The sequence below is a fragment of the Ambystoma mexicanum genome, chromosome 9 (genome assembly GCF_040938575.1).
Source record: "Ambystoma mexicanum isolate Mex_15411 chromosome 9, UKY_AmexF1_1, whole genome shotgun sequence".
Classification (NCBI taxonomy): domain Eukaryota; kingdom Metazoa; phylum Chordata; class Amphibia; order Caudata; family Ambystomatidae; genus Ambystoma; species Ambystoma mexicanum.
The window spans coordinates 953,663,319-953,690,556 of NC_090931.1; the positions used below are offsets into that span (position 1 = coordinate 953,663,319).

A 27,238-nucleotide genomic window follows, 5' to 3' on the forward strand; every position below is an offset into this window, starting at 1 on the left:
TCTCTCTCTGAACAAAGAACCAAATTCGGAGCTTACTACAAAATCGCAGAACAAACAATGGAAGCAAAAGGAAGATGGACGGCAATGCTCAACGGCAAATCAAACAAACTCATCTTTATGATATTTGGATTTCTACAAGAAATACTAAAACTAGACAAACAAACCACAAACTGAAAGAAAAACCTGCTAAATCGAGACAAATGAAAAGTTTAAAATGAAACTATAGCATTTTAAAAAAAAAAAAAAACATGAAGGAAAATCCTCAAGCCTGGGCCTCTATCCTATTTCAAATATTCAACCAAGTTATACAAACTGGCAAGGTTCCTATATCATGGAAGAAGTCCTATATCCTTCCGATTTTTTAAAAAAAGGCAACAGAATGGATCCCAAGTCATACCGACCTATAGATCTACTGGACTGTCCTGGTAAACTATTTGCTCCCCTTGTATTAGCCGAATTCAACAAATGGCTATCGAGCAAATGTTTGAGAGATCCTTTCCAGACAGGTTTGTTGCAAGGTCTTGGAACTGGTATTAACTTGATAACTTTACAAGCAATTATTTCACATGGGAAATGTCGGAATCAACCCTTGTTTGTTGCATTTGTTGACTTTAAAACCGCATTCGATTCCATACCTCGTGAACTTTTATTCAAAAAACTACTAGACAATAAATGTCCATGGAATATTTTGAAATGGATAGTCGAACTACATACTGGAACTTCAATTCAGATTCGCTTGAGCCAAGAAGGATTGTTAACAAACTCCATCTTAACTGATCGTGGTTTAAAGCAGGGTTGTCCATTGGCTTCAGCCCTATTTAACTATTTTATCGCAGATATTAATAACAGCTTTGAAGAAATGAATATTGACGCACCAAGGATTAGCGGACAACCCGTACATTTACTTATGTATGCAGATGATATGGTTTTACTATCAAGAACACCACAAGGCCTAAAATCTCTTTTGTTGGCGACACAACCAATCATCTTATTACAATCAATACAGATAAAACCCAGATTGTACAATTTGGGAATAATAATCAAAGGAATGTAAAATATAAGTGGATTCTACATAGCATCCCATTGCAAGTAGTATCAAGTTATAAATATTTAGGTGTCTCTATTAACAACTATCCACGAGATACACCCTATGAAGCTACACCCATTATACCCATTATATGATCACCGCTTTCCCCTCCCGTAACTGCAATTAGCCAGCCTCTCACGCTGCCCCTCAGGTCAGATCGACACCCAATGCACAGAGTACCATGCTTGCACATAACTCGTACACGCCTGTATCCCTGATTACCGGATCTGCAGCTTAAACACTCGTTTGCTGAACACTATTTGCCTTGTGACCTCTCGCAGGTTTCTCACGATCCATGGCACATGAACTGCTTTCCCATTACTGACCATTCACTGCACACTGCGAATACACAGCTGTTATGTGATATATGTGCCTAATGTAAACTTTTTGTACTGACCTCGCATTCTCAATTAACTGCCTGCACCTGCTGATACCCATTACAATCTAGCCAACCTGGTGTTAGCCATTGCTTCTAGATGACTTTAGATTAGCCATTGCTCCCTGTTAATTTGCGCCATAACTTCTTGCCGCGAGTGACGATTCTGCTCGTCGCGCTCCATAATTGTGCCTTTTTAAGATAACTACTTGGTCCGTTACCCATATCTGCCAACCTCGTATCAGCCAGATCAGCTGCAGTTCGTCCTGTACTAACAGCACATTTACACTGCTCCTTACTATGCCTAGCACAAGGTCATTGCTTCCACTATAATTGATATATACCTGCCTGCACTTCTTTGCATAGCCCGCTTTAACCTGCCTGCGATTTGTGTCACCCAGACAAGTGACTGGATATTAAATGCTTATATCTGACCTTTTTTACGGCCTGAATCTGCCTGGTTTTCGCAAATGCAACTTGCCCTATAGTGAACAATAAATGTATTATGTGCTGCCTTCTGACTTAGCCAACTGCAACATATGGATGCAACCCCTTACTCTCTGCCAACTTGCATTTAACGTAATGCACGTGTCGCTCTATGTATTGGTAGTCAACCTGATGTTTAAATGAATTAAGGTTAGACATTACATGTGCTAGTCTGCCCAACCTGTACTACGTGCTGCTAACTTGAATTTATGTACTGCCTGTGCCACTAGCCTCATGCCATCACCTAATGTTATCCACTGCATTCAGACATAGTACCCACTACACGCTCTGATTCCTCCATCCTTGCCCACAGGCTTAGCTTACTCCCACTATGTATTGGTGCCTGACCACACTCCTCCACCTATTATACGTTTACACTAGACGTTGGACAGGCCAGCCCCATCTACATACTAACCAACCCACAGACACTAGCACACCTAAATAAGATATTACCCACACCTTCCGGTCGACTACTATGGACACGGCCAACCCTTACTTGGATGACCCAGCACCCTGGATATGCCATTTTGCTACCAGGCCAATTCCTAATCAATAGTTTTACAAAGGTAGCGGGCGCCCCTCTCTCGCAAGAACAGACATGATAACCTGTTCAGTGGTTATTAACCACTTGAGAGTTCGCAGCCACTGCTTTTACTCACTGTGCCTTTCACAGATGGGAAATATCCATTTGCATATCAGTCTTTGTCCTGCCCAGGGGCAGTCCAGCACCGAAATACAATGGCAATTCCAATCTGAACGAGAGTACCACCAGCAACCCCATACACGTGTTTCACCCTTGTTGGGGATCATCAGTGAGGTGAAGCTGATGCCTCTCTAAGCACAGTGAGAGGGAGACCACGTCTGGTTGCCCCCAGGAGACCTAGGGTTACCAATCCCAGGTTCCTTAATTAATAGTTTTACAAAGGTAGCGGGCGCCCCTCTCTCGCAAGAACAGACATGATAACCTGTTCAGTGGTTATTAACCACTTGAGAGTTCGCAGCCACTGCTTTTACTCACTGTGCCTTTCACAGATGGGAAATATCCATTTGCATATCAGTCTTTGTCCTGCCCAGGGGCAGTCCAGCACCGAAATACAATGGCAATTCCAATCTGAACGAGAGTACCACCAGCAACCCCATACACGTGTTTCACCCTTGTTGGGGATCATCAGTGAGGTGAAGCTGATGCCTCTCTAAGCACAGTGAGAGGGAGACCACGTCTGGTTGCCCCCAGGAGACCTAGGGTTACCAATCCCAGGTTCCTTAAATAAGTGTTACAAAGGTAGCGGGCGCCCCTCTCTCGCAAGAACAGACATGATAACCTGTTCAGTGGTTATTAACCACTTGAGAGTTCGCAGCCACTGCTTTTACTCACTGTGCCTTTCACAGATGGGAAATATCCATTTGCATATCAGTCTTTGTCCTGCCCAGGGGCAGTCCAGCACCGAAATACAATGGCAATTCCAATCTGAACGAGAGTACCACCAGCAACCCCATACACGTGTTTCACCCTTGTTAACCCTAGGTCTCCTGGGGGCAACCAGACGTGGTCTCCCTCTCACTGTGCTTAGAGAGGCATCAGCTTCACCTCTCGTTCATTGGATTTCATTTCTATGCATGCTATATATAAATGGAAGATCTGTTGCTTATACAGGAAATTTTTCATGAATGAATATACCAATGGTTTATTGATATTAATTGCAAAATATATAAAAACATCTAATGACGAATATGCAAAATCATGGCGACATAGAGCCATGAAAATGTTGTTTCATGCTGACATATCGCTTGATATTTTGATAAATAACCCAGAAAAAGCTAATCGAAAGTTATATGAACTGGATTGGTGTCTAACGTGTGATTGTTGCATAACATATGTGAAATTTAAGCAAAATCCATTTTATTTGAAAAAAGTTTGGGGAAACAGCATCTTATCTATTACGATCACCTAGTCTGCAATATCGCTCAGATTTTTAGCGATTTAGGCTGAATTTATGTTACACCAAGGACTTAATGGTAAAATTAATCGGGTTAGACGATAGCGATACACTGTGCAGATTTTGTAAATTACAGCGTGAAACATTACAACATCTAGTAGTTAATTGTAAGGAACTACTGTCATTAAGATGTTTCTATTTTAAATGTCATATACAGCTGTGGGAGTGTCATGATGCCTACCCCCGGAGGACCAGGCCAGGCCCAGCACCCCCGGGAGCAGGCATCATGCCCCCGGGTAAAAGCCCAGCGGCCCCTTATAGGGGCTCTTTGGACTCTGTCCTGGCGCCGTTGGCGCCAGGCTCATATTGGACATCAGTCCTGGTGCCATAGGCGCCAGGCTCATAAAGGAAGGTTTTTTGTGCACTTACCTGATGCAGACCATGCTGCAAGATTCAGGCCTCCCTGAGACCTGAAAGGGACTATTTTTTCATTGGGACTATTTTGCCACTCGGGCGTGGCCAGGGAAGGACACTTACCTGTAACTACTTTGGGGGCTATTTAAGCCACGCCCAGACAGTAGCTCACGCTTCGCGTTGTTCTGCATCCAAGCAGCTGAATGCTAACCGTGTCTGCTCCTGCATCTGGTCTCCAGCCACGCCCGCCTCGATCCTGGAAAACCTGTAAGGAAAGAAGAGAAGAGAAAGGTGAAAACCAAGAATTTTATCAAACTTCTTACCCGCATCCGGAACCTTCACGCCAGCGTTCTTGAGAAAAGACTTTCATTTAAGAGCACTGCGTTGCTCGCTGCAGCGCCGCGCTTCACTCCCCTGTCCTCGGGAGTTCTTCTGGCTCCACCGCGACTGTCTGCACCGGTCGTCACATCTCTGCGCCTAGGGGAGAGAAGAAGAGACAAAAGGTGAGCAGAAGGAACATATGAGGAAAGCCTAATTTTCCGCCATAACACTTACCGGTCTACTGTTGGTGGATCATTCCTCATTTCGGGTCGGCGCCGCTACGTTGGCAGGTACCGCACCCCGGCCCCTATGGGGAAAGGACAAAAGACATTACTGGAGGATTATAAAGACATTAAGAGGGATCGCCCCCATCGCTAACTCACCTGAGTTTACCATCGGCAAGTCAATCCCTCAACGCATCGCCTTCATCTGCACCTGAAATAAAGGACAGATCACAGGTTAGGAAGGCAACATAAAAGGAGGGTCAACACTTGAACTTTTGTAATCTTCATACTTACGGCATTCCGCTCGGAAAAGTCAAGTGGATTTTGCCAGCGCCATTCTGAAAACCAGTGAAGTAAGTGGACAAACACGCGCCCCTGCACCAGAAGCAGGATGGAGAGTTCATCCTTTCAAACCATAAGGTGAGCTTCAACCGGGGATTTCGGAGGAAGTTAGAGAAGAACGAAGGGGGGAAGGGGAGCAAGCACACTATTCTGCAGACTGTTATCCCCTTTCTCATCTGCAGAAGGATATTCCTACGGGCCAGACAAGCAAGATTTAAGGGTCCTGTTCAGTCGGTGTTCCGAGTTCTGCGCATCACGCTCGAAGAGGCCACAGCAACCCAGACTAGACCAGCGCCTCCGTGGGAGTCAGGTGAGCGTTACAGGGAGGCCCTATTTCATACAGTATACAATTAGATACGCAGTCACAAATTTCTTACGTAAACTTGCCCTTAACAGCATTGTTGGTGGAGAAGTAATCAGATACAGATAATGTAAAAAAAAGTACGGATTTTAAAAACAGATTGAGAACAGTGACATATACTAATCAAGATGTATGTTGAATATTTTTAATGTTTTTTATCTTGTTATTTTGTATTTTTTTAAATCTTTTATGTAAATGAATGTTAATAACGAATTGTTTTGTAAAACATAATTATTTCATTCTTTGCGTTGAAAGGCTAACTTGTGTTGGCCAAACAACGGTAATAAAAAAAAAAAAGAATATTCTGTCGCAAAAGAGATTTGTGAAATAGGCAATATTGCAAGTTCTCTTATAGGCGTGCCGCCTAGTACAAAATGGCAAGGCAAAGATCCATTCTGTATTTTACCAATCATTTTTTGGGATTGACATGTGCTGATGTACCATGGAATTGTCCACTGTGTTGTACCAGGTGCAATCTTGAATAACTGTAAGTATTATCTAAAGTAACGTCAGATATCCTACTGAGTAATTGCAGTACTGTTGTGCCATGAGGACACAACCAGACCTTGATAGATTTGGAAGCTGCTGGGCAAACCTTGTTCCATTTTTCTGTTAGGTGTTAAGTCAGGTAAATGCTAAGGGTTCAACTCTTATTCAATGAACAATAGTTTATGTAATTGATTATAGAAAGCAGTGGAGATCTATCTCCTCATTCAGACTAACACAATCTATCTAAGTGCGAGATATGGCTGACTAACGCAGTCTACCTCGATGCGAGATATGGCTGACTAACACAGTCTACCTCGATGCGAGATATGGCTGACTAACAGTCTATCTAAATGCGGAATATGGTTACCATACAACTGTGGGCTGCAGGTATTGGACTATAAGCTAAAAGATAATAAGAATGGTGGGTCCGTTTAATTTGGTGCAGTATTGGCTGTGCCCCGTGCCCGTACCATACTTATCTTGTAAGTCGCTGCTAGTTGATGGCTGCAGGCTTCACAGGCTAACATGGGCCAACACGTTCTGGAGCTGCTTCTTCAGGAGCTGCCATTTGCCTTGGGCCCTTAGCTGAGGGGGCTGCACAGGCAGGGGGCTGCCCTAGAGACATGGCTTAAAGGGCCAAAGGACCCAATCAGGACACTGGGGAGGAAGGGTCTGGAGTGAAGTGAGGGACTAGGCGCAGGCCACAATGCGGCGAAACTATAGGAAATAAACAGTTGTACCACCAACAAAATATTTCGGACAGCACAGAAAAACTTTCTAGCTGCTTACCATAACTGAAGGAGGTTGGGCAAATGAGGCCTTCAGTGCAATCTGCACTCGGTTACACGGAGTGAAGGACAAGAAAAAAAGGGCCAAGGACCCAATCAGGACACAGGGCGGGCTGGGTGGTGGTTGCAGGGGACTTTGCCAAACATTTGGTTTTGAGTTTCATCCAAATCCACCCAGCTAGACAAAGATTATTAGAAATCGAATTTCAGTGAAAAAATGGCTGCTTTTTTATTTCAAAAAATCCTGTCGGCCTCTCTGCTGCAAAGCACCATGGGAGATAGAGCTATAATTTTGGGCACCCCCTTCTCCGTCAAATATTTTTAAATTTGCTGGGCACAATAACCCCAGACCCCTCTCGGAAATAGTCAACACTTCATGCCCAAGTTGTTTCTTACCTGGTTCAATTCCATCCAGCGTTTTGGCTGTGCGCTTGAGCAAATATTTGACTTCTGCTCTATGGGAAAATGAATGGGAACTAGGCTGAAACATTGTTTTTGTACTTTCTTAATAACTTTTTTTTTTTCAATGGATCTTTCCCAAAGTGTCCATTCCTGGGAGGGGGTGGGAGTACCTGGTCTATGAAGTTGCCCCCCCCCCCCGCCTGTGTCTTCATTCTGTTGGCGATGCCCCTTCACCACATGGGGAACCACATCACAAACCTCACTCCGCACTTCCATATAGATAATTTCAGATGCCCCGTTTTGGTGTCTGGGGTCTCCTATTGTCACCCTGACCCAGGGCCTTTTCTTCTCTTCTTGGGTGTCACCATTTCCTTGGGGGGTTGCAGGGGGGGCTGCCGGTCACCACCACGCATCGCAGCTTATAAATCCATCAAACAGCGTCCCCAATGCAATGAGGCTGCTGCTGCGCCTGATGTTCTCCCGACGTACACCACCCCCACTCTTCACAGTGCTTGTATTGCACAAGAGTGCAGGCCTGTCTGTCTTCCAGGAGCCCACGTTGGTGTGACCCAGTGGCCCCTCAGCTCCTCGTGGCCCCTTGCACTCCAGAGCAGCTCAGACCATACAGCCCCATCCCGCTGAACATGCAAGGCTGCACCCCCACATGCAGCCAGGTTTTTTCAAGTTTCCCAAATTTGTTGGACTGGTCGAGGCCACAGACCCCCAGGCAGGTACCACTTTCCACTGCTGTCCTCTTATTTTTTTATTTCAAAGGTTATCCTTTCCTCTTTCAATGGCTTCTTTAAGAATGTACAATCTCCCCTGCCTAGCCCACTCCTAGGCAGGGCAGTGCTGTTCTTTGTTCCTTTCTTCTTTCATTCCATTCATCCCCATGGTGGGCTGGATAATTCAGTCAAGGTAAGTCAGTAAGACACAAGCACAACACACAAACACTAAACAAAGTATTTTGTCTCCTACACCCTGGTGTATGTGCCTTTATTTCTTTATTTGCCTTAGAGGGCAATTATGTATCCCTGCTTAGCCCGGCCTAATTACAGCCACAGCTACACAGAGTAGGTCCGGATCCAGTTGCCAGGATTTTAAGATTAACACTTCTTCAAGCTCCAGCAAGGCTTGCTTGATTTGAGAGATGGTGACGGGAACCAATAGGAATCCTGAATCGTGCAGAGGAAACCCTACAAGCACAATGGATTGCATAGCATGAAAAACCACTGCAGAAAATAATTTCCTTTATATAGTATGCATAACAGGAATAACTCCAGTCACAGGAAGTCAGCGTAAAGTGTTCTCGCCACTCCTCCCTGGGAGAATGGACAGACAGAGAAGGTATATGGTTGTAGACACTTTGGGAGACGTGTGGCTTGTAGATGGAACACGTATTGAGAGAGGGGTGGGAATGAAAAGTCATTGTCTCCTGCACTAAAGACTGTTGTGCAATTCGTCTGTCTCTCCTGGGCTTGCCTTTCTTACTGTAACAGAACTTTGCCGATTAACGTTGAAGCAGATAGCCTTGCTCTTTAATGGAGGAGAAGCTCGTCCAGTTAGTGCCTTGAGTTGCCTGGAAGACCCACTTGGACCACTTCTGAAAAAGGAGCATGTGATGGCTCATCGCGCTGCCCTCCATCTTGAGTGGAAGAGCTGGTCCTAGCCCCCATAAGAGATGCTCAGCCGGAGAGTAGGTGCTAGTGAGAATGTTCCAGCCATCTTGTGGAGCAGCTGCAGAAGGCATCCTGTAGGAGGAGGTTGCCGCCCCAACGTTATGTCAGCAAGCTGGTGGCTCGGGGAGCCGCAGAACTGTCTTTACCTGAGGAGAAAGGGACAGCATGTGGCACCTGCGTGACACAAGGCACAGTGATGGCTCCATAGGACAGGCCTAGATAATAACAAAAAAAATGAAAACTTTTGCAGGCAGGTTAAAAGAGCCACCATACATGGGCTCCTCCCCATCTTGATAGTGGTACAAGCCCAACCTTTCTCTCACATGTACAGTATAGGAAGGAGTAGAGCCACGCCCAGGCACAAGCAGCGTAAACGTCACTCGGCCTGAAGTACAGTACAGTTACAAGCAGTGCACACTTACTTACTACAAAAACACACACACACTCTGACACTCCTTTCTTTCCCTCTTTTTTTTCTTTTCTTTTTTGCATTTTGTGATATAAGTTACGAGACTGGCACCCCACTGAGGAAGTGCCGACATTTCTCTGAGGGAAGCGTGTGATCTCACTAGGGGAACTTCTACATTTCACATAGTTTAGCGTGTGTGCGTCACTGAGGGGAGTTTCGTCATCTCACTCAGTATTGCATTTCCATCTCACTCAACGTAGCCTGTACATTATTAGAGGAACTGCATGCTTGTGTAAGCTGGATGTTCTCGGGTTCCTTAATTGCACCTGCACCACCATTGGGGATAGACGACTGGTGGTTAAAATTCCTGAGGGGACAAAGACACCCAATGGTTTTTGCGTTGATAAAATTCCTCAATGGAATACCTTTGGAGTGTTAGCACTGATGTCATGCTATAGACAGAGTCAAATATTGTGAACCCAGAAGTCTGTACAACAACGGGGTTGGTGAGAGGGGTTTAATAGCCTATTTGATTTTCTCATTTATGCTTTTCCTCTTTTTATTGGAAATGGGGGTGTTTAATTTCTTTGTGATTTTCTCCTTTTTTCGGTTTTAAATGTTTCTTCTTTTTTGTGATCTGTTGCATGTTGAAGTATTCTCGGCTATTTTAACTGTTGAATATGAGGATATGGATGGTTTCTCTATTTAATTTTATTTTAATTTTAATTTTTCAATTCTTAAAGGTTTGAAATAAACCAACAAAACAAAAAAGAATTAGCTGAATTTGTAGCTTACTGATAGGAACTTTTGAATTTCTAAGGTGAGTGCTTGAATGTCTCACTAAGGGACAATGTTGTTACCCTGGAGGGAGTTACTATGTCCTAATGAGGTGCTTGGGCATCTGCGAGGCAACGTGTACATCTCACTGGGTGGGCCTTTGCCAGCCAGTAATTGATGTGTGTGTGTGTGTGTGATGGTGATATTAAAAAAGACTTCATCTATGACAGTAGAGGGAGCACATGAATATCATATAACCGAGAAACATATCCTAAGCATTCATAGCATTCACATTGTGAGGAGTTGGAAATGAAAGCCGGACACAGACTTTTATTAACATATACAGGTTGGGAAATGCCTCTATGACCCTGCTCTATGAAGAATTTCCCTACCTAAAACCCAAAACAAAGGATTTGTCTATGTCAGGCTGTCATAAATCAAAGCCGTCCTTGTGTACAAATGTTCTATCCTGACACTCACACTATAAACCAAATAATAAAGGAAGAAGGGAAATGTCTTTAACCTGGTGTTTGAAAAAAGTATTCATAAAAGAAAATAGAACAGCCCCAACAGAAATGTAACAGAAAATTGGTTCCAGGGGGTGGTTCCCTTACCCTGGATTCTTCAATGGTATGTCAATGTTTCTTGGTCTACCAGTTGTTTGTGCCTTTTTCTTGGCCCACAACAATCCTGTTGGGAACAAGCTGCTTAGCCTCGTAATTTCTTCTTCAAAATGTTTCTTCTTAACTGAACACAAAATTCACAAAAATCCCTCCATTGGCTTCCTGTGGATGTGAGGAGTAAATTTAAAATCCTCTGCATTGTCCACAAGGCTTTCTGGGGCCTGGGGCCAAAATACCTTCAACTATTCCTCCGTAAATACCGCCCCACTCGAGCCCTTTGCTCCTCTACTTCGAACTCCCTCAGTGGTAGTCGTTTTACAAAGAAATGAGCTGTGGGTAGATCTTTCTTCTGCTCGTGCCTCCCTTTGGAACAGCCTCCCAGCCACTTTGAAACTTGAGGAAAACAATCTCCGGTTCTAGAAGCACCTCAAGTCCTTTCCCTTTGCCTCTGCCTTTGCCCCCTTTCTCCTGTGTTAATCTTTTTCTACTCTTGGCATCGTTTACCTGGCCACCCTCTGTCATTCGGCCATTGCAAAGCAGGAAGCAGTCCAAGGTGAGGTGTTCCCCAGGGCCATGCCCCAGATGCCACACAAATAGTGTTTAGCACTGTAAAAAGATGGTGATCTAGCGCGCTCGGCTCTCCACTCTTCTTCCCCATGTCCCCTTCCTTCCCCAGCCCAATCCCACCTCCCAACCCTCCCCTGCATCCTGATTACTACCCCCCCATATCATGAACCCTCCCAGGGCAGCCCTCGGCCCATCGCAGCCCCAGCCGCTAAGGGCCCCAAGGCCAAGGGCGGCTCATACAGTGGCGGCGCCAAGGTGCGTCAGCAGGTGTCCACAGGGGAAACCATTGAAGCCAGCAGTGAATAGACACCAACAAAAACTGTAAGTGTGGCATGGGTAGGGTGTAGAGCAATTACTCTAATCCAGAAAGCCCCCACCACTCTACCTTACCTTTCCATAATGTAGACTGCCATAGACTTACACCATGCATACTTAGAGAGATTTGGGACTACCAGCCTAAACCTATTCATGGCTGGACTGTAAATGTTGCCTTGCATTACATACTAACATACTTGCCAATGTTAACTAGTGCCACACCTAGAGAGAACAGTGAAGATTAGTGTAAAGACTTGGCGGGGGTGTCTTTACTCCTGCTCTCTATATGGCAGAGGAGAGGCACAGAGGACCGCAGCCAAGATTCTCTATAGGTTAGCGTGAAAGGGGCCTCTAGGGGTCCCTCGTGCTATGGAAACAAGGCAATAACCATACACGAAAAGATGCGCCATACACGAGGTTCAAATTCCCAATGCTAGGGTTTATTGCATGCAAGAATAGTCTCAATTGGTCAATTCTGGTCTCACGCCCCGCGACGTGAGTTTACTAGACCTCGAGGGACGCAAGAGAGCGAATTACGTACATCAGTTACATATATACAAAATGCATATCATACAATCAGCAATGTCATGTTTAACACCCCCTTTGGTTAGCGTCTTTGAACTTGGGATGATGGTGGACATTTCCGACGGGTATGACAATTATGACACTTTCGATGGCTATTCTAGTAACAATGTGCAATTTAGAAAGTGCGGAGGCATCTTTTAGTTGTTGAACAGAACACGGTGGTTCTGTTCTTGGAAGCAAGCTGCACACGGGGGAAGAGCCACATTCCATACTTTGCTATCTATGAGGTACTATTCGTGTCCTGGGAGCCGACACGCTCTAAAGGGTTTTGCGAAGGGGGCCGTAGGAAGAGCATAATTCAAGCCTTTAGCTGTTTCATTCTAACATATTCTACCATCGTACAAGACTGGCTGGCAGCTGTGAAGTGATTAAATGCCCTGCAGCTCTCTCCCAAGGCTACAGAGAGGGAGCATGGGCATTCCTTTCTGAGGAGTTTGAACAAACTCCTCAGTCCCGCGACCTTGTCCTTTCATATGCAGACAACAATGTTAACAGTTGAGCAGAGTAAGCAAAATTCGCAAGAATTGCAAGCTGCAAAGCAGTTTAGACAGAAAGCAATGAGCAATGGTTAACAAGCAAAATGGCGATTCTTGCTACGTTTAAAATGGCTGCTTGTTGGTCAAGCATAGCAGTCTATATTTCTAGAATTCGGTGCATAAAACGGTTGGCCTACGGCCATCAAGTTACGTCTGTCATTCAAATGAAGAGTATTCACTTTTCCAGATTGACAAGCGCTGGTCGAGCAATCGAGGCCTAGCTTCTCAGGAGGTGATGCGGGCTGGTTCTTGAGTACAGTGTAGTCCCCATGACCCCACAAAGGAATGTCCACACACTGTCATGTTAAAACAGTCTTTATTTAGTTAAGGTCAAGGTTATTTTCACAATCACAATAACTCACTTTGTGCTCAGTGAATCTACAATGGCAAATATATACAATTCTAAGTGGTACCACAATTATTATTAGTTTACATTAAAATGCATCAACTGTACTCTGGTTAAAAGTCACACAAATCAATTAATAGAGGTAACCAACAATAGACTTGGGAGGAAAGCAGTTGGTTAGAACAATTGGCAGAATACTGGCCTCTACCGTTAGACACAGTTCTGTGTGGAGATCCTCCCCTCCTGGGCAACCTGTTAAGTAAAGATATATCACACGATGAGTCCATATATTGTTCTAGAAGTCTTATTTCCTTCTAAGATAGTTCTACAACCCCAATGTACCTGGAATAGCAGAGTTTGTCATCAGGTCTGTGACGGATCCTTCTTGAGCAGCTCCCTTTAAGGCCGGAGCCACGGATCGTCGAGATCCCATGAGGAAAAAGGGGTGAACGACGACTGGGAGGTGGCAGCTTCATTCCTAGTGGTGCTCGGCGACGGCGGGGCATTGGCGTCCTGCAAGGAAGAGGCATGCGGGGCACCTCGATGACGATAGTTCAGGACCGCAAAGAGATTGTGAAGAACTGTGGCCCAGCAAGGGCGTAGAGTCGTCCGGCATCTCTATGGTCGTCGGGTGGTGGGAAACCCACCAGCGGATGCTCCTCGGTGCGTACGGGGCCTCGACTTTCTCCGGCGGGACAAAGCGGTCGACGGTGCAGGCGAGAGCGTCCTTGGATCAAATTGTACTTAGGCAAAGGGAGCACGGCGGCTCCGGTCGGCGATGGTTGTTGGTGACGGTGATGGACAACAGTGTCCGGGCACTTCTCCTTGTGATTCTGCAGCGGTCCCCGTCTCCGGTTGGCAGCCTGTCATAGGTCTGTCTACCAGAGAGCTTTGGCAAAGATCAGCTGGTGCACGATGGTCCCTCGTAGCTCGGGAAGAGGGCGCCTAACCAGGTCCTCTCTGGGTCAGTCCTTGGAGACACAGCAGGTTTCAGATCGTCGATGTAGACCAGCAGCAAGACTTCTCTTCCAGCAGGGCTTCAAGGTTAAGCTTCAGTTTCAACTCCAGTTTCTCTTCAGCTTCTGAACACGAATTTTAGCAGTGAGAGGCTCCTAGATATACTAGTTGATCTCCCATTCATTCTGCGGGTAACACTCGGGCATCCAACCGGTCAGAAGGGCATTCATGCAGGCAGGCAATCAGGTGCATAGGGCATTCAGGCCATTCACTTCTCTCCAGACACTCACAACAAGTTATGTGTATTGGGACAAGTACCCAGCCACTCAACACTCCATCCTGTTTTCATACCAGTTTCGGGCAAGGCTGTCTCAGTCATTGGACCTCATTACACGGTAGGCGGTGAGCCATGGCGCTATTAGCGCCATGGCTCATGCCGGTAAAATACCGGCACCGCCTTGGCGGAAAGGGGATTTACCGCCCCATTCCAAGGTTGGAGGGGCGGTAAATCCCCCTTCCGCCATTGCCCTTCCCCATTCCCATTTCTGCCCCATAGGGCTCTATGGGAATGGGGAAGGCGCTAATTACGGCACCGCAATTTTGCGGTGCCGTAATTAGCTCCGAGGTCCCTTAGCGGGTTGGTTTTTAACGCCTGCAAAAAGCAGGCGTTAAAGCACCAACCCGCTAAGGGACCTCGTAGTAAGGCGGTAATGGTTAACGGTCACCGTTACCATTAACGGTGGCCGTTAACCATTACCGCCATCCGTATAATGAGGCCCATTCTGTCAAACACCAGAAACTAGACATCCAGAACAAGAAGTGCATATTGGTCACACACTCCATTCACCCAGGTCCCACCTACAGGTGTACCCACAACATACGGTTGTTGGGAAGGCTCCAGCCAGGCTGGTCGGCACTTCACAACAACACCATATATGGAACTTCCACCCAACAGCCAGTCAGGGGAAAGGGACAGAGTCAGTGCTTCCCAGGACTTTGAGAAAACAAGGTAACAGGCAATAGAAAGCAAGAGGCCACAGGGGCCATCCTGTTTCCTATCAGGAATCGACTGATTCCAATGGCAGGGCGTGAGTATCCCAAAATGGAGGATACTCAGAGCACCTGTCAAATTCATCATGGAGCTGCCACTAGCCCATACCCTGCTCTGTGGACCACACACAGGTGCCCAAAAACATACACTAGGGGCACAGGGTTGCACTCCCACCCATGGGTGCCATCAGGGTATCCCATGGGTCTGTACACCAAACCAAAAAGAGGAAGAGCTGCATTGCCAGGAGTCCCACATGGACTCCTGGGCAGAAAACAATACAGAACACAAATGAAAAAGGACTACAGGACAAGGACATGGAGGCCCTGTCCCTCCAATGCATTTCCAACATCACAGTTAGCCTGCCTCACATTTAGACAGATGTAACGATGTTAGCATGTGCCACACTTAGATGAAATTCTCAACTTTAGCCTGTGCCACATCTAGATAGAAATGTGAATGTTAGCATGCGCTTCACTTAGATGGAATTCTGAACTTTAGCCTGCATCACATCTAGATAGAAATGTAAATGCTAGCATGCGCCACACTTAAATGGAACTGTGAATGGTAACAAGTGCCACACTAAGATGGAATCGTGATCACTAGCCTGCCTCACATCTAGACAGGATATTGAAGATTAGCAAGTGCCACACTCAGATGGAATAGTGAGTGATAGCAAGCATCACACCTAGACATAATTGCAAGAACAGCAATGCCAATTAGCCAATCCACTAACAATTTAACTCCTCTGCATACACCTCTCAAACTCTAACCAAACACAACCACAAGCCTAAAATGCAACAATCTGCACAAACTTCACTACACTGCACCAACAAAACAAACCCCACACAGACTTGCACAACAGCAGACGACGATTACCGACTGTATAACGCCATAAGCCCAGCCAACTGACCCACTGGGCTGAGGCTGCCAACAGCACATAACTGCTCTCTTTCACTTTTTCAGCTTATTCACACTAACTCACCCCCCCTTCCCTTTTTTCAGAGCCGCCAGAGCTCTAGGGGACCACTCCGGTGGTGATAGTGCATGGTACAAATATCCTTTAACATTATCATAACCCTCCTGCACTGCCACCAGGCCACCCCTTGCACTAGGGTTCTGTATCTGTGATATACCTTATCTGGCTAACTTTCACCTGCCACTTGCTGGCTGCACTACCACGGTTTATTGCTTTGATTCATTTATTTTAATATTTATTCTGCTTTGGTCCCAGAGGTCGTACCCCCCTGCCCCCCCTTTCCCCTGTATTCTTCTCCAACATCAGTGACTTTTGGTCTGGCAGTTCCTTTCTCACCAAACATGGTACTTTCTCTAGAGTTCTTGTAGATTCTGCCACTGCCTGGTATACTCCCCTGCCAGGACGCTTTATGCACTTTCGATTGCTTGGTATACTTTACCAGGACTTCTTAAAACTGCCTGGTAAGGTCCCTTGCCAGGATTTATTATATTCACAAGCAACAGTTCCTCTTTTACTTCCACAATCTTTATTCAACAAACAGTCTTTTCATGGGACTTTTTGTAGGTTTGCAATTGTTGGTATACTCCCGTGCCAGGGTTTACTATGCACTTCCAACTGCCTGTTACCCTCTCCTGCTATGACTTCTTATTTCCATACATATATAATAGTTTCTCTTTACCTCCAAAATTGCATATATCTTCCTTGGTTCGGTATATCTAGTTGTTTCAATGCTTGCTTTAACTTTTTCAAATACCTGCATTCCATGCACTCATATATTGTTGGTCATGTTTGTGCTCTGGCGTTTTGACTCTCAGATAATCTTCTTATTGTTTCTGTCTGTGCAGCTTTACAATGTTCTGACAGTGTTCGGCACTGTAACCGAAATGCCCTGGGGTCCGCACTTTGTTTGGGCTGACTCACTGGCTCTGTGTGGCGTCTTCAGTCCTGCCCGCACATACGCGGCGTATCTTTGCCGCCTGCTTTCCACTCTGGACTCTTTTGAGGTCTCTCTGGCTTCACTTTCCATTAGGCCCTGGTGAGGGTAACTCTGCTTCCTCCAGCTGCCAAACACCCAGGGATCTTCCTTCCTGTCGTTTCTGGCGTCTCTGCAGCACCTTCTGCTCGTGCAAAGTTACTTTCCCTCTCCACTGGCAAGCCTCTTTGCTCTGCCACACTGGCTCTTGCCTCTGGCTTCTGCACACCTCTGAGGGAGATGCAACGTCTTCTCCTGAACAGCTGCTGCCAATAGTTTGTTTCCATCTTTAAACCTGCATGCCCACCAAATGTAGAATTCCTAATACTGTGCCAATCAGCTTTGCAAAGACCCCGAGAGCTGTCCTTGGTTCACACAGTAAGAATTTGAACTGTAAGTGCCCCTCTCTGATTTCAAATCAGATGAACTTCTGATCCTATGAGCTGATCAGCTCATAGTAGTAGACATCTTGAAGGTTTCTTGACACCAGCCACTCTACCCTGTTAATAAAGGACAAGAGCCTTTGCACTGTTTCCATTATAAAATTATTTTTGCATGTGAACTTCTTTTTCAGGGCTTTGGGGTATAACACTACTCTGAACTTTCCTGAGGATTTCAGCAGCATAAATATTATGGAGTAGATTCCTCAGGATTCTTAGTTACTGGGAACTCATTTTTTCTTGCATTCTTTTCTAGAGTTTGTAGCTATCCTCTTGGCTTTGCTCTTTGTTGGTGTCACCACAAGCATGGGCTGGGTCACTTTAGATTTTTGCAGATTGGAAACGTATCTTGTTTCAAGAAATAAATATACATACACTTATTCGGATACAAATATATATGCTGCTTTTTTTAACCACATAAAACAATTTTTATAGGCGCATTCTTTAAAACTGCACTCAAATGACTCCAAATAATCCCACCACCTTGATTGTGCGTGACCCACCACCAATTGACTCAGCCACATACCAATCCTGGGAGCACAATGCCCAGTTGGTACTTTCCCACACTTCTCAGCATAAATGACACTTATAACCAGATGAGTATGTCACTACTCCATATTCCTTTGCTCAACATAAGATGTTTGTGTTCTACGGCCTACAAAGTGCTGAACATTCATCAGGAGCAAAACTGGTAGTCACACTGTACTGCACAGTCACTAGTCTCTCGTGGACATTAATTTTTCACCCAAGGCAAGGATTCTCTCCGACAGAACATGGTCCAAACTGCAAAGCAAAAAGCCAAAGAACGAATATATAACCATTAGTGATTTGCTCAACACTCACTTTTAGGAAAACAAACTCTCCAACGGTAGCACCACCGAGATGGCAAAAATTACCTCTATGGGTGATCAGGGATGTTAATATATGTTGCGCTCCACTGCGCGCCCCTTTGGCATAAACCCAGCACTTGCAGGAAATACAAAATGTGTACTCAAGCTCTCTCCGAAATATATATATTTTAAACAAATCACTTACACCATCATGACAACAAAGACTTTTTTTATGTTGCATTAATAACAAAGTCCCACTCAAGATCTTTAAATTTCTTGTGAACCTTTTCCTCCAGGGAATCCTTGAAAACCTTCTTCCCTTTGAAGGTTTTTAGAGCAAATGTTTGGCTGCAGCTTCTCCTGAGAACCCCATAAACTACTTGGATTTGGATCTAACATCTTCTTGATCCAAGTATTTCCTCTTGGTGATCACCAATCCTACTCTGAGTTGGAGGACAGAGAAGAAGACGTCAAAGGAGAGGTGTCTGAAGAAGAGGACAAAGATGATGAGGAGGATGAAGGAGATCTTCTCCACCTTTGACCACCATTTGTTCTTGCAATGCACGTTTAAGATCCTTTTTTACTTTTTCTGAAGGCGCATTAGAGTATCTTTTCTTATGAGGCTTGCCCTTCGGGCTCTTTCTCTTTGGGATTTCTTTCACAGTGGTCTGGGACTCCGTATTCACGCCGTGCTTGCGCTTCTCCCTCCTCATATTTAACAAGCTCTTCTCGATCCATGACCGCAAGATTACAACAATGTAACCCTTCTGTGTTCTGGAGAGGATTTGCATCCCATCCTGGGTACCTACGCGCAGCCCCTATCTTCACCCCTCCGCTAGATGTCTGCCAGTTCCCTTCACTAAAAGTTTACAAAGCTATCGCCCGCACCCCGTCCCATGCACATCCTCCACCCCCATCTATAGGAAGGGTCTTTGAGCTTTCTCCAGCCCCCCCCCTCTGCCAATACAGGGTACTTGGGTAAGACAAAGTGTTTTATCCACAGCTGCTACTCTTTTTTTTATCTTGCCCACCCTCAAAACTCTGGGATTGAATCTGGTGGCCCAGATGGTTGCTTTTGAATTTGAGCTGGCCCTTTAGCCCCCTGCTCATCTTTCTCCTCGATCCACCTTATCTTACTGCTGGTCTCGGAACTACTCTCCAGCCTCAGCCACAGGCAATGCTTTACCCGCCCCCGGTGAACGCTTCAGTGAGCTGTAGTGGAAGCTCCGACTACCGTTTGCCCCTTGCCCAGCAGTTGTCTCTCGTAGTTTCTTCATCCTGCTCCCTGCCATGCTGCACACCCGGATACTGCGAATGAAACCGGAACTGTTGCTCCCCAAAAGCCAGGCTGTAGGAAGATTTTTGGAACATCCTACATTTTTTAACTAGGGGATTGGGGGATTCTGAGGGTTGTGTATCTTCGGGAGGAGAGGAGAGGAGGCAGAACAAGAATTTGTAATGTGGTCTTCTTGGGAAGGCTGCATGGTGCCTCTTAGATAAGTATTGGGATGAGGAAAAGGGGCGGGGGTAATGCAGTGTTTTCCGGGTTGGGGGCTTCGTGTAACTACTGAACTATAGGACACGGTCTCGAATTCAAGATTTAGAGTACTCTTCGTTAGCTGACGAGTGCTGGAACCAACAAAAAAAAAACATAAAGAATTGCATTGAGGAAGTGAGCTGTCACATGCGCATTACAGGAAATGAGCTGCTGGGGACGGATTTAGAGGAACTGCACATCTTGGTGCTGACGAGCAGACTGAAAAAACAGGTTAGTATTATTTTAAACGGCTTTTTCTAAATTCCAAACCGGCCTCGTGTTTGCTCAAAGCTGTGCAAACGATGCGGGATTGTGTTTGTGTAAGATTTTGTTGTCGGTGAGACGGCTGTTCCTTGTTTCCCTGGGCCTGGCTCTCCCCACTAACCACAAGTTGCCAGGGTAGGGTCCATTCGTGGTGCCCGACGAGAGCCTCGGCAGCGCGGCTGCTTCGTGAAGCTCAAACGCGGCTCGCTGGAAGCTTCTACGCAGCCCGCGTGCTTTATGTGAAGCTTCTTTCCAGAGTTGGCCACTAGTTATTTGACGGAAGTAATGCACTCTCTAAGGGGTATTCGCAATCCCGGGAATGGGTACATGCTACCTGTGCGTTGAGCCTTCACGAAAAAGGGAACGCTGTGTGCAATCATGCGTGTTTTGGGGAATTTCACAGATAGGGTTTGGCTCTGCAGAATTATTCGTTATGTTTGTGAGCGAACGGTTCTTTTAAATCCTTGCTGCTCGAAATGCGCAGTTTAAAGCCTGTATTTTTCAACGGAACTCGTTTTGTTTTTTGAATTGCACGAGCACGGAAACCTAAACCCGTTTTGTGAGGGATTTTGGGGGGCTTTCTGTGTTTCCGTGCTATGGTGGTAAATAACCAAGATTCCTAAATCGCCACTCTTGCATATTGCCCCTTGACCCCTCTCCTAGTTGTCCAGTGCGCGGTTTCCTGCGAGCTTTCTCACTTGATGAGTTATTTCGATGGCTGCTGTTGCGAGACCAGTCTATAAACAGATAGGACCTCATTACACGGATGGCGGTAACCATGGCGCTAGTAGCGCCATGGTTGCCCTGGACTCCGGCATGGTGAATGGCGGAATTACCGCCCCATTCCAAGGTTGGCGGGGGCGGTAATTCCCCATTCCCCATTCACCATGGCCCTTCCCCATTCCTATTTGCGCCCCCATAGGGCTCAATGGGAAAGGAGCAAATAACGGTAGCGCAATTAGCGGTACCGTTATTTGCTCTGAAGTCCCTCAGCAGGTCCCGTCCTTAACATGTGGTCTGACCACACGTTAAGGACGGGACCCGCTGAGGGACCTCGTAGTAGGGCGGTAAGGGATTACCGGCACAGGTGCCCTTACCGCCATCTGTGTAATGAGGCCAAAGTATTGACGTTTGATGGCTCAACCCTTCTTAGGCCTTTCTGAGAGCTAGCCAGTGGTAAGTAGCTTTGCATGGCTGATAGTTTGTGAAGGATTTATAATTAGAAAAAGTACATGCGCTTATCCAAATAAGTGGATATAGAAATGCGACAATAAATGCTAGATTTGATCATGTTACTGGCTGGGGTACCTTCTGCTGTGTTGCCCTGTCAGGGTCTAATAAGTACACCGGCGGCTGCTCTGACGCTTGCTTCGTTGGTGTAATAAAGTCCAGCCCAAGTTCAGAGAAGGCACCAGCTCCACTGATCAGCGCGTCCACTTATTCCCGAGATCGATGACCTGTGAATGTGGAGGACAGAGCTAGCCAATCCGCATGAAACCCAAAAGCACTGCTTTGCTGTAGCGTTGCTAGTCCTGCTTTCATGATTCTTCCACCTTGAAAGGCCTCTGGACCGCCAGAGTAAAAGGCTAATCGCGTGACGGATTTCCATCTTGCAGGGGACAGCTCCCAGATGTGTTTACATTTTACGCGCATGGACTCTGCCATGAACGTCGGCTCTTCTGAACGTCTCACTTTCGAACAGTTGTCTGTGTTTTGCAAGTAGGTGTTAGGGGGCTTGTACCCAGATGGGCCCGCCGTCCACTTGGTTCATTATTTAACTTATTAGTATTCATGTACATGACACCCCCTTTACACTTGCTGGAAGGCATCAGCAGCTGGCATGCCAGCAGCATCTTAACCGCCCTGGTGTGTCACTTTAAAAAGTGCTCCCGCCAATTGTTCTCTAGAAAGTGTAAATGGGTTTTTGATTTCCAAATCTACTGCGAAAGAGGTAGCATTCCATTCATGAATGTGCCAGGAAGGTGCCCTTCAAAGGATTTATCGTTGGCATGAATGGAACCCACGTTTTTCCTAATGTTCACCTTTGCAAGTGCCGCTTACCGTGTTTAGAGTGTGCATTGTCTACGTGTGACGTAGGCCTTTGATAGGTGAGGACGGCGGTGCAGCGCACAGCAGAGAATATGCAAAGCCCCAGGTGTGCCTATTCCGAGGGCATGTGTGCAGAAGGACTGGTTATGGGTGGGGAGAAATTGTATGCAAAAACTGGCGGCACGCTCAAAACTCGTTTTCAGTGCCATGATATCATGGGCCCTCTATTGTTAGTATTGCTCCCTGAAAATGGAGGTGCCAAGAGCCATTTGTTTTCCGCGCAAAATGAAATTGGTATTGGACCCGTGTAGTAGCTAAATTGCAGTTCAGGTTGCTGAAAATGAGCAAATCGCTTTCCACGTTACACGTTATTACAGTTCTGCTTTGGCATTGTATAGCCTACAAGCGTGCCAAGAAGGTGATGTGGAGAAAGGGCAGAGGGGGCGGGGAGGGGGTCCCCGGGGACGCCCACCTCATCGACAACCCCCGGCACAAATGCAGATCTTTTTCGTGTTAAAAAAGCCCACTACTTGCAGAAGTGCATGGATTGCCGACCAGAGCAATCAGTGACACTACAGCAAGAGGCACAGAAGTGTATACAACCCTTCAAGTACCCGAACTATGACCAAGTTATGTAGCACATGGAATTTCATTCGCATGCTGCAGCAATGACAGGAATGCAGTTGTGCGGCCCGTCCTTCATGCACCCTTCATGAAACCGAGTAAAAAACGTGGGAACAGGTGTCTGAGGTTCGCATTGTGAGTCATGCAGCACACCAGGGCGCCGGCAGATGGGGGCCTCTTCATTCCTGGGCACAGCGGCCATAGTGAGGCAAAGGTTTTCCTATTATTTCACGAACCACTTCCTTTTTGTCATAAATTGAGTTTTTTGAGGAATTGCTTTTCTAAAAAAGCTATTTGGTAAGTTTTTGAAAACTTCAGAAATTCAGAAATCGTTTTTTAACAAATCGAATGCCTTTCCTTTTTTGTTACAGAGAAAAATTCGGGTGAAAAGGGTTCATTTGCAATTCACGAATTTTGTGACAAAAATACCCAATTTGTTTTTGTGCAAATTAAATTCACCCACATCTAACACGATCAACAGCACCGCATCCTGAGCTTGTTTTCTTAGTAATATTGAGAGTCATAATGCTATGGAACTCCCAGCATGCACCATGCTTGCAAATATTAGACTGCAAGATGTGTCGCCCCCAAGACCTTGAATTCAAGGCCCACGAGAACAGCTTTACCATAGCACTACTGTGCTGACGTGGAGACGTGTCATTACTACACTAGCATGCATTGGGGCCCAGGCATGCATTGGGGCCCCAGCATACAATGGGGCCCCATGTATATGTATATTGGACCCTGCAACATGACTGAGGTGATTACTGTTAACCAAGGGCAATGCAGTGCACTCCTAATTACATTTGTTTTGAATCCTTAAGGAATATATCTAAATATCTGGGTGCTTGGTGGGTGGTGGGGGGGGGCTGGGGGAGGCATTGAACACCTGTTCTGTCACGTGGCCAGAAAAATATCAAACAATAGAATACATCCCCAAAGATATGGAGACACTCGTCCCCTGCACACCTTTGTCCTGAAAATACAGGCAACCTTTCCAATTCAAGGTTCAATATTAATGTAAAACCAAGTTTCTCCATAAAGACACATTTTTTCACAACTTGTATTCATTCAAATACTCTTCTTTTAATTCTCAATCTCATGGGGATTTCCAACCCAAATCTTTGCGGGAGTGTTCTCCCTTCTTCAAGGGTTATCTACAACATCATTCAAAAACAATACTTTTACAATCTCATCAGAGTTTAAAGTCAAGAAAATAACATGCACTTGTATTGTGTCATTAAGAAACTATGGTCAGTATAGATTACCAGACAGGTCTATCCATGCCATTTTCTCTGTTGTGATCTTCAATAAATGCCTCTTATGTTGGGTAAAGTGATAGCATGCCTCATCAAATCGTTAAGCACCTCCATCACCCATTACTTCCCATTGGGAACCAACATATGTCCAATTGGTCCTCCTTAATTGAAAACTCTCTATCCTAAGGCTATACATAGTGTATATTCGTAGAAAGTATTGACATTTGGAGAAAGCAGGTAATGTTTTTTTACCTGAATACCAGTCCAGTAGTGAACAGGTTCAGTAGTGTGTATCTCTAGCCAAATTAAGAAGATGTAAAGAGAACATGAAAGAACAAAAGTGCAAGTGTTAGAACAGCACGAGGTCCGCATCTCAAACCCAATGTGTGCGGGACGCATAAAAAACAACGGAAGACACCTGTTCAGCTGATCCCTGGTCAACATAAAGTGTGGAAAAATGACATTAAAAAGTGAGTACGGATAGAAGTAAAGTTTTAACCGCCATCAGACCATCTCCTATGTTAAAAAACATACCCAAAGTATTCCACGGTTAGAAAAGTCAGCGTACTGTTGCTCGATCAACTCCAAGGAAGTGTAGAATATCTCTGTGGTAACTTAGTTTATTAACGTACTGTAGCTGGCTATTCTAATTCTATATGAAGCGTGTTGTCAGCTGACTGGACCAGCTAGGAAACGGAGAGAAAGGACGGAAAATGCTTGCCAGTGTCCCAAAGGGGATCTGCTCACAGCCCTGTTAGAATCACACTTAGTCATATAATACACTAGTGAAAATGTATGGATTGATGCAATATATCAAGTATTAATATCCAAAGAGATGTTAACGATAAAGTATTCCCAATATCCCGGAAGTTCATGTATCAAAAACATGAACAGAACTTATGCTCTTCTTGCCGTAATATGAATACTTCTGTGCTCGGAAGAGCAAACGAATGTGTCAATAAGTATTGCTGGGCAAGTCTCATATACAGATCGTGCCACATGTCTGCTAAATGCTATGTATGAATACATGGGAGAATCTAGTTCAACTCCTGCACAAGATAAAGGACAATAACTGATTAAATGTTTGTCTAAAAAGTTCCAGTCAGTGACGTTCTATATCCGCATACCATGTTCACATTATATAGTTCAAGAATCCAGTTAAATGTGCAATGGGACGTACATTAGAATGAAGCTGCTCGAACACAATAACCAACTGCGGATCTATAGGTACAATATCGCTCCACCAAATACTTTACAATCTGATTGCATAAAAATCTTTTCGACACATTTGTGGTATCTACTTATGGTACTCTGTTCCTTCCCAGTATTTATTATTTCATAACACCATATATTTTGTTAAGGGGAACATTCATACTCCATTTCATCAACACTAATGAGAAACCTGGTTAGGAGTACAGAATACAACAAAAGGATGAATCAAATATTCAAACCCTAAAAAATAAATTGTACGTAAAAAGTAATATCCAATAATTGCAGTCCATCACATTGTGTTACTAACATTCAGTCTGGAATTTTTCTCATAACTGATTGCCCCAACTCAGGTGGTACCAATACATGGGATATTCATAGGCAATTCTCTCCATTCCTACAGAAAGCAATTTGGACTAAAGTCTTCTTTCATACCCTTTGGGGTTATAGTATCAAGCTTATCTATCAAGTAGGCTTCCCTCTAAAGCTTTCTCGTCAGCATATCTCTGGCTCTTAGAGAGGTGTGTACCACTTCCATAACCATAAAAACACCTCTGCCACATTGAGTCCGTGCTCTGTGAAATGTTTGGCTACAGCAGATTTCAAATGCCATGTTCTTACATTAGACTTGTTCAATCCACTGTTCTCTTGCTTTTCGGGTGGTTTGACCAACGTACAACAGTCTGCATGGGCATTTAATTGCATAGATGACATTAGATGTGACACAGGTTGCATAGTCTCGCAGTTTAATCTTTTTCCCCGAATGTGGGTGCTGAATGTAATTCCCCTTTATTATGCTGTTGTAGCTGCCACAATTTAGACAGGGGAAGGTACCCTGTTCTTGTTTGCTCAGAAACATGCATTTCCTCTTAAAACACTCTGCTTTAATCAATTTATCTCTACAGTTGGTTCCTCTTTTGAAGGCCAACATAGGCCTTTTTAGGAAAGAGTTTCAAGAGCAGAGGGTTATTATGTAAATTGTTTCCATTCTTCTTCATAACTCATGTAATTTGAGTAATTTTTTGGGAAAATTTGGATTCATATAATAGGGGGATTTCTAAATCTTGTTTCTTGTTCTTTAACAGATCTTTCCTGTCCATCAATGAGGCCTTCGTTTTAGCTTTCACTGACTTCCTCCGGGTAACCTCTCTATTTGTACCTTTCAGTTAATTCATCGAATGTGTTTTCTAAATTTAATGGTTCATATAAAACACACTTAAGTCTGAGAAATTGATTGTATGGTAGGCTGTCAATCATTGATCTGGGGTGAAAGCTAGAATGATGTAGCATACTGTTCACATCTGTGTCTTTCCTGAACATCGCTGTCTCAAATCCTTTTCCTGTTAAAGTTATTCCTGCATCTAGAAAATGTATCGATGGGTTCCCAATTTCTAATGTGAAATTGATCTGGTCATGTATGGAGTTGGGAAACTCCCAAAATTCTTCAGTGGTGCCTATCCAGAACCGAAATACATTGTCTGTGCACCTTTCCCAGCACAGAGGTTTGTTTGCCCGAAATGTGGTTATTCAATATGTGGTTCATCTCTAGGTAAAACATAAAGGTGTTGGCATATGCTAGTGCCATTGATGAACCCATTGTGGTGCCTGTAGCTTGGAGATAGTAAGTAGATTCAAACCTTAAGTAAATATTGTAAAGAATAATATTCAATAGTTCCAATATAAATTTGTTTGTAGCAAAATCCACTGCACTGCTTCCAGTCCATCCCCATGTGGGATGGATGTGTATACGCTTTGGACATACATAATGAACAGAATGATTTCAGGTGGAACAAGGTAGAGCTGGTCAATGTAGTTTAAGGAATGGGTCTTATCTTTGGAATATGTTTCTGTATTTTTCACTTTTGGTTGTAGGACTCGGTACGCATATTGAGATAAAGGTTCAAAAAGGCTTTCCGTACTCGCCACAATGGGGTGGAATGATGGATTGGTTACAAGCTTATGGATTTTAGGGAGCACATAAAAAAGAATCTGTGTTCATGGGAAT

The 27,238-nt window shown here is 44.9% G+C and overlaps 1 protein-coding gene across 9 annotated transcripts in view; it reads left to right on the forward strand.

Moving 5' to 3' along the window:
* The window catches only part of WIPF1 (WAS/WASL interacting protein family member 1), a 906,211-nt gene that overhangs the window by 244,477 nt on the left and 634,496 nt on the right, over positions 1–27,238 (forward strand). The window contains exon 1 of one of the 9 annotated variants that reach the window (XM_069616148.1): positions 19,963–20,059. The exons of 6 other annotated variants lie outside the window; for them this stretch is intronic. The gene's annotated coding sequence lies outside the window, so the exon portion shown is untranslated. Of the gene's footprint in view, positions 1–19,962; positions 20,060–26,351; positions 26,374–27,238 lie in introns of those variants that run through there. 2 more of the 9 variants (XM_069616154.1, XM_069616151.1) reach the window with 2 other exon arrangements.